We start from the raw sequence: 8,957 nt of genomic DNA, 5'->3' as shown, positions 1-8,957 counted from the left end.
TCTCTCTCTCGTCCTTCCTTTTCGTACTTCTTTTCTCCCTTTTCCCTTTTATCTCTTTCTCACCTTTCTCTTGTATATATTCCTGTTATTCATTGACTTTCTCCCTCTTTTTCTATTTCTGTCTCTGACTCTGTCCTCTCCCAATTATATAACCACTTCTATCTTTCCCTTTTTCCATGTATGTTTGACACTCTGTTTATCTCCATTTCCTTCTGTGATTGGTCTCTTTCTCTCTCTTTCTCTCTTTCTTATCATTCATTCTTCTCCTTCACATATCTTTCTACCTAATTCCTCACTCGTTCTATCTTTATACCCTCAATCTCTAATTGCGTCACTCTCTCTTTTTCTGTCTCCCTCCCTCTGGTCACTCTCTAACTGATCTCTATTACCGGCGTTATTCCAGGACATTGGAACAGTGAGATCTGGGGCAGCAATTAAATGCCTTGCCCTCTCTCACTCAATCACACAATGTACACTTTCTCACTTTCTCTCTCTCTCTCTCTCTCTCTCTGTCTTCTGTCTCTCTCTCAACCAGAAGCACAATGACATGAACAGCATTTAACAAGTCTGTACTGGTCATCAATGATCTAACAACACCAATCCCAGGTTGGCATTGAGGGAGAGGATCAGCCATGATCATATTGAATGACAGAGCAGCCTCATAGGGCCAATCCCTATCCCTAATCCTAACCCTACTGCTGCTCCCTGTTTCCATCTTTTTATGTCTGTGTAATCTCCAATCTCTGCCCCTGGATATTGATCCCTCTACTCATGGAAAACGTTGCCTTCCTTTCCACTATATCTCTGCCCCTCATAATCTTATAGCCCTTCAGCAAGTTCCCTCTCAACCTTCACTGCTCCAAGAGAAACAATCCCAGCCTTTCCAACCCTTCCTCATAGATTAGACTCTCCAGGCCAGGCAGCATCCTGGGAAATCTCTGCACCCTCTTGAGTACAGTCATATCCTTCTCATAATGTGGTGACCAGAACGTCTCTGTCTGTCTCTCTTTCACTAGATTCCCTTTACTCTTAGTCTCACACCTGCTCTGCATCTTTCTCTCTCTCTCTCTCTCTCTCTCTCTCTCTCTGTCCCCTCTCTCTCAGTCACACTGTCTCATACTCTATCTTGCTCTATCTCTATTCTTCAACTCCACCATCTCTACCTCTCTCTACCTCTTTCTCTCTCCCCCCTTTTACTCATCCTACACTGCCTCAGACTCTTTATCCTGCTTTCTCTCACTTTCACACCCTATCCTTCTATGTCTCTCTCGCCAACAGTCTCTCTTGCTCTCCTCTAACACACACTCTCTCCCTCTCTCTGCCTTTCCAACAATGTCCCAAGTGGTAAAAGTTAAATACAGGGTAAATCTGCTCCAGCTCTACCCCACTATGGATGTTAACCCTTGACACAAAGAGTATGTCTACAGCTGCAGTAAAGCCCCATTTCCCACATTGACCAGGATTTGGCCTCTGTCAAGAAGACAGTCAGTTTCTTGTCAAATGAAGGGCAATTCTGTGCTGTTGACCTATTCTTACTGGGGACTGGTTTGGACACAAACCTCATTCCATGAAGGTCCAGCAGAGAGAGGAGATCCTCAGGCTATCAGTGTGAGCTGGAGGGATAGGACAGGCTCTGACCCATTGACCCATCTTGTCCATTCACAATATATTCCAATCCTTTCCCCTCATCTTCCCCTTCCATGTTCAAGCTCCTGTTTTACTGGGATGAGGATTGGACCATCACACAGTTACTACAGAAAGGAAATGAGCCCCACACTCACCACGTTATCTATGTCCCACTGGACTGTCCAATGGACACCAGTAAGCATGGAATTCATTCCCACTGAACTCTCCAGTAGAGACCATTAAACAGGTGCCTCTTTGCCACTGGAACCTCCAATGGAGACTAGTAAAGATGCGTCTATTTCCCACTGAATACTCCAGCGGAGACTAGTTAACATAGAGCTTATTCCTGTTGGGCCCTCCAATAGAAACCAGGAAAGAACGGCCTTCATTTCTTTGAGCTCTCCACTACAGACAGTAAATATGGACCAGCTTCAAACTGGAACCCCCAATACAGGACAGTAAACAAGGATCTCATTGCCTTAGCAAGATTGAACTTCAGAATGAGGAACAGGAACAGGTAAATCAACCCTTCAAGCCCGTTTCCTATTTAACATGATCATGGCTGAACTTAACCTCCTCTCCGCTTTCCAGACGGCTACCTATTGCCCTCTATCCTGCTTTTCATCAGGAAGATATCTGTTTCTTTCTGTTGATTGATTCTGCCTCCATTGTGCTTAGGGAAGGGGGTCGGGGGGAGTGGGGAGGGGGGTGGGAGGGGTTGGTGGTGGTGCGCACTCACATCCACAGATTCGCAACCCTCTGAGAGCAGTAGTTGGTATGGAACAGATTCCATACAGTATAGAACCAGGCCATTCAGCCCAACAAGTCCACACCGACCCTTCAAAGAGCATTCCACCCAGAGCCATTCCTGAACCCTTTCCCTATAACCCTACATTTCCCATGACAAATAAGTCTAACCTACACTTTCCTGGACACTATGGGTAAATTAGCATGGCCAATCCTCCGAATATGTACATCATTAGACTGTGGGAGGAAATTGAAGCACACAGATGAAATCCACACAGACAGGGGAGAATGTGCAAACTCCATACAATTGCCCGAGGGTGGAAGCGAACTTGGGTCCCTTGCACTGTGAGGCAACAGTGCTCAAAACTGCACCACTGTGCCACCTGTAGTTTCTCCTCATCTCAGTTTTAAACATACCTCCTCTCACTCTATATCTATGACCTATTTTTCGAGACTGGCCCACAAGAGAGTACATCTGTTCCATGCCTGCCCTATCAATCCCATTGAGCATCTTATATACTTCACTCAGATCCCCCCTTCATACGACTGAATTCCAGTGAGTACAAGCCCTAGCTATTCAGCCATTCCTCATATGGCAGCGCTTTCATCCCGGGAATCAGTCTGGTGAACATCCTCTGAACTGCATCCAGTGCCACCATATCCTTCACCAAGTAAGGAGACCAAAACTGAACACAATGCTTCAGATGTGGTCTCACTAATTGTAACAATATTTCTTTAATTCTGTAATCCAGTCCTTTTTATAATAAATACCAAGATTCCAATTGCTGCAAGAAATGCCAACATTCCAATTCCATGGGACTCAATTGGAAGCTCCAACATAGATCAGGAAACATGGGCCTCCATCCCACTGGAATGTCCAATGGACAGCAGTAAGCCTGAGCTTCTTTCCCACTGGACCCTCCAGTATTGGAGCTTCAAACCCCACATCCTCTCCATCACATAAGTCTTTTATTTCAATCTCCGCTACATTGTTTGTCTCTGCACTACATCAGCCCCTTGACCACAGAAACTCTTATTCCTGCTCATCTCACCTCCAAACTCCATCATTCTGATGTCCTCTCTCAGCTTACTCCATCTGTGCTCCATAAATTCCAAATAGTCTGGAATGAAATGGCCCCTTCCCTGTCTCACACCAAGGAGGAGATGGACAGATTTGATATTAGTAATTAGTTGAAAGGTTACGGAGAGTGGGTGTGGTCAGAATTGGTCAAATTGATGACGGCTCCTGCAGTTGAATATCCTGCTGGCTGGCTCCAGCCTTTTACACATAGAATGGAGAAGTGTGTATGGTAGGCATATATTGTAAAGTTCCATAGAATTAAACCTCAGCATCAAATGTCCCTCAGGAGGGGAGAGAGAATGTTCAGGGTCCTGAGTCCATTTCCCAGCCCAGGCAGTTTGCCTCCCAATGAATGAATGAGATGCCAACTTGGAGCCCAGATTAGGGACAGTCTCTGCTGTGGACCTAAGTCGACAAGAGGCAACTGGAGATTGAACTGAAAAGGAAAGATTTACTGGGTTATGGGGAGAGAGGGGGCAGTGGGACTAATTGGATCACTCACAGACACCATGGGCTGAATGGCCTCCTCCTGTGCTGGGGGAGGGGGGGAGCAGATTTAGGACTAAATAGAGAAGGAACTTCTTCACCCAGAAGGTTGTGAATCTATGGAATTCCCTGCCCAGCGAAGTGGTTGAGGTTTCCTCAGTCATTGTTTTTAAAGCTGATTTAGGTAATTTTTTGAACAATAAACGAATCAAGGGTTTTGGGGAAAAGGTGGGTAAGGGGGAGCTGAGGCCATGAAAAGATCAGCCATGATCTTACAGAATGGCAGAGCAGCCCAAGAGGCCAGAGAGCCTGCTCCTGCTCCTGGTTTTAATGTTCTTATGTGCTGTCAGATTCCAGGGAGTGCAGACGGTTCACAGTTTTCTCCCGTCTCAGTAACAAACACCCAGCTGCTCCGAGCTCCGTCTTTCACTTCCTCTCTTGGTGAAGTTTCAACCTTGTGATCTGACAGTCTTTGCAGTTATTTTTCACACTGGGGCTTTCTGCTGTGGTCAGAATCTCTAATAATAAGTGTCCAATCAGTGACAATCACAGCAGCTAAGAGCAGTCAGGACTGAGGAGCCAGGCGCACTGGGAAACACATTGGGAAGATCAAAGCCATCCTCTTCAGCTCTCAGTACAAACTCCATCCCTCTCCTTGAGCACTGTCTGCTGCTCAACCAGACTCTTCACAAAAACAGAATACCTCAGCAGGTCTGGCAGCATCTGGGGAAAGAAATCAGAGTTAACCTTTCAGGTCAAGTGACCCTTCCTCAGAACAGTTCTGAGAAGGTTCACTTGTCCCAAAATGTTAACTCTGCTTTCTCTCCACAGATGGTGCCAGACCTGCCGAGCTTTTCCAGCAATTTCTGTATTTGTTTCTCATTTGCAGCAACTGCAGCTTTTTTCAGCTTTTATTTAGTACCAGGTTCCTTACAATCCTGGCCTCATCTTTGAGACTGATCTGAGCCCCAAACCCTCCACAGCACAGAGATCACTCACTGAAAGTCCCAGCCGTTGCTTTGGGACTCCAAACGTGATCATTCTCATGTTGTCCTGGGCCACATCTCAGCCACTGCCCTCCGTAAACTTCAGTTCACCCCAAACTCTGCTGCCCTTATCCGAACTCGCAACAAATCCCATCCCCATCCCCCACCATCCTCACTGAGCGACATTGGCTCCCAGTTCAAACCAACACCTCGATTTTCAAATTATCGTCCTTGTTCTGAAGTCCCTCCTTGTCCATCCACCCTCCCCATCTCTGTAACCTCCTCCTAACTGCCTCACTCAGTGTGGTCAGCAATCTTGGATATCTGACTTTCTATTCCTTCATCCAAGACATGAAGAAATACTGTGAAATGCTAAAGCCACAGGATGGATCCCTGGGCACACCACTATTCATCTCTTGCTCATTGGAGGACACACACATTATTCCCTCACTCTGTCTCCTATCTCCAAACTAATTCCTAACCCAAGGCAAATGTTTTTCTCTCATTCAATATGTTTCCACGTTGATGAACAATCTCTCAAACAGTGAAACCCGGAGCAGGAATAGGCCATTCAACCCTTCGAGCCTGTTCTGCCATTCAATCTGATCATGGCTGATCATCCAACTCAGTTGCCTGTTCCTGCTTCATCCCCATAACCTTTGATCCCTTTGATCTAAGAACTGTATCGTGCCCTTTCTGGAAAACATTCAGTGGTTTGAGCTGAACTGCTTTCAGTGACAGAAACCTCTACAGGCTTCCTGTAGAATGAAAACATTTCTCTCCATCTCAGCCCTAAATGTCCTTTTCCGTATCCTTAAACTTTAATTCTTGATTCTGGACTCCCTCATCATCAGGAACATCCTGCCTTGTCCTGTTAGGTTTTTAGAGTTTTCAGTGTGACTCCCCATAATCTTCTACCTTACAGTGAATATAATCCTAACTGATCCAGTTTCTCATCAGATCTAAGTGCTGTCATCCCAGGAATCAGTCTGGTAAATCTTCACTGCCCTCCCTCCACAGCCAGAACATCCTTCCTCAGATAAGGAGACCAAAACTGCACACAATACAATCATAAATCGCACAGTACAGAAGAGGCCCTTCGACCCATTGTACCTGTACCATCCAAACTACAGTAAACCTGCATTCATCCAACTTTCCAACACAAGGCCCATTGCTTTAAATGTTATGATATTTCAAGGGTTAATCCAATTAATTTTTAAAGTCCTCCTCAACTACCAGCCCAGACAGTGCAAACCAGACCCCCAACACCCTCCTCTTCAAATCCCCTCTGAAGCTCCTGTCTTTCACAATGAATGTGTGCCAACTCCGAAGAAGAGGAACAACTGTTTTCTATTCATTCTGTCTATTCCCCTCATACCCGTTTACACCTCTATCAGGTCCTCACAACCTTCTCTGCTTCAAAGATAACAACCCGAGTTTATCCAGCCTCTCTTCATCGCTGAAATGCTTCATCCCAAGCAACATCCTGGTGACTATTCTCTGCACCCCCTCCAGTACAATCCCATCCTTCCGATTGCGTGGTGACCAGAACTGCACACAGTACTCCAGCTGTGGCCTAACAAAAATTCTGTATACCTCCAACATATCTTCCCTGATCTTCTCATCTGTACCTGAAATGATAAAGGCAAGTTTCCCATATGACTTCATTAATACTTTATTCACCTGTTACATCGTCCAAAGTTCATCACCTCACATTTATCAGGGGTAAGTTCCATCTTCCCCTCTGACCAATCCAGTTAGATCCTCCTGTAACCTAAGACCTTCTTCCTCACTGTCAACCATCTGCCAAACCTCATTGAATCCACAAACTCAGTCACCATCCACTCACCCCACCCCTCACCTCTCACATTTTCATCTTCATTGTTTCAATACATCCTGAACAATAAGGGACCCAGCACTGATCCCTGTGGTATCCCACTGCACACTGGGCCCAGTCACATAAACAAATTTCTGCCTCCACCCTCTGTCTCCTGTCACTGAACCAGTTTTGGTTTGAATATTCCAGGTGTGGACTCACTAAGGCCCCATACAATTACAGCAAGACATCCCTGATCCTGTACTCAAATCCTCTCACTATAAAGGTACCATATCATTTACCTTCTGCACTGCCTGCTGCACCTGCACGCTGACTTTCAGTGACTGGTATACACGGACACAGGCATCTCTGCATCTTCTTCACAGCTCCCTCTCCCATCCAGCTTTGTGTCATCTGCAAACTTGGAGATATTACTCTTAAGTTCCCTCATCTAAACCATGAACAAATATATGACTAGCAGGATCCAGGCCTGTGGTACCCTTTCAGAAACTCTTTGTTTCCAGCCTGCCAACCAGTTCTCTATTCATGTCAGTACACTGCCCCCAGTCACATGAGTCTTACTTTTATACGCTCATTTCTACTGTGGGACTGAATAAAAGCCTTCTGAAGGTTCCAGATAAACCACATCCGTTGGCTCCCCCTTGTCAAATCCGCTCATTACAATCTCGAACAATTCCAGTCAATTTGTTAAGCATGATTTCCCTTTCACAAACCATGCTGACTCTGTCTAATCCTATCACTGTCTTCCACGTGCTCAGTGATTAAATCTTTCACAACGAACTTGAGTATTTTTCCCAGTACCAATGTCAGGCTGACTGGTCCAGGTTGCCCACTTTTCTCTCTCCCTCCCATTTTAAACAGTGATGTTACATTCGCAACTCTCCAGTCACTGGGAAAGTTCCAGAATCAATAGAATCTTGAACACCAATGCTCCCAAAGTTTTTTGGGCAATTCCTGAAGTAATCTGAAATGTAGGTTATTGGTTCCTGCGGATTTATCAAACTTTAATCCCATAAATTTTCCAAAACCATTTCCCGAATAAAGCTAATTTTCTTCAGTTCTGCCCTCAGTCTATACCCTGTCGTCCCGACATGTTTCAAATGTATTTGAGTTTTCCTTTGTGTACAAAGATCCAGAATGCAGCAAAGGCAGAATTTTCCTTGCCTCTTGTCAGCGATACTTATCAATTTACTTTCATCAAATCAATTTTCAATAGGAATGATGCACTACCCACCATTTCAATGCAATCTTCTGACCTGGGAATAGGATACAAATCCATCTTTGTGACTACATTCACTTTCCTATAGTGTACACAGAATCGAATTGAAACATCTGGCTGAGTCACCAAACAAGAGAACTCCAACTACTCTTAACAGTTCAATCAGGGGACCCTCTCTTGTTTGTGATCAGTAATTTGCTGATTTTTAGGTGGTTTGAATCATTCCCAGATCCCTGGTTCTGCAAATGGGCTGATTTAAAACTGTGAAATTAAGAAGGCAGTAGACAGGTGTTTCAGGGCAAAAGAATCTCTGTGTTTATTCAGAACAGGCCTGTGTCTGGAAGCTCTTGTTCAGATAGCGTTTGGTTGGTGTTCCTGCTCTCGGGTGTCCTTTGTTATGATGATGCTCTTGGTTTGATGTCTGGATTCAGCTTCTCTGTTCGGCCTCTGTTGTTCTTGGTTCTAAAGCTGCTTGTTGGTAGTGTGTGTTAGTAGGCCGAGGTTGTAAAAGTTAGTTTCAGTCAAGAGAATGTGTTCTGGTTGCTGTCCCTTTCAGAGTTGAGGTGCGAACTGGAATTCCAGGCAGAACAATAGTTCCAGGCAGCCAATTTTTACAAAAAAATCCAGGGTTTTAGATGATAGTGACTTTTGCTCAATCCTACACAAGAGAACTCCAATTACTCTGACAGTTCAATCAATTGATTCTCCAACAAATATTGTGCTTCATTTGTTACTTTGACTTGTTTCTCTGGTTTAAATCAAAACGGATTTTGTTTTATTGGGTCTGAATAACCTACATCCACATCATGTTCGATTTAATCTGGGACATTAAGTGTATCTTTTAAAGACCATGTATCAGTGCAGAGTTAGGCCATTCAGCCCATCACGTCTGCTCTGCCATTCGATCATAATTGATTTGTTTGTCAACCCCATACTCCTGCCTTTTCTCCATTACCCTTGATCCCTTTACCAATC

Source organism: Hemiscyllium ocellatum, chromosome 9 (assembly GCF_020745735.1).
Source record: "Hemiscyllium ocellatum isolate sHemOce1 chromosome 9, sHemOce1.pat.X.cur, whole genome shotgun sequence".
NCBI classification, from domain to species: domain Eukaryota; kingdom Metazoa; phylum Chordata; class Chondrichthyes; order Orectolobiformes; family Hemiscylliidae; genus Hemiscyllium; species Hemiscyllium ocellatum.
This window is presented reverse-complemented; position numbering follows the sequence as displayed.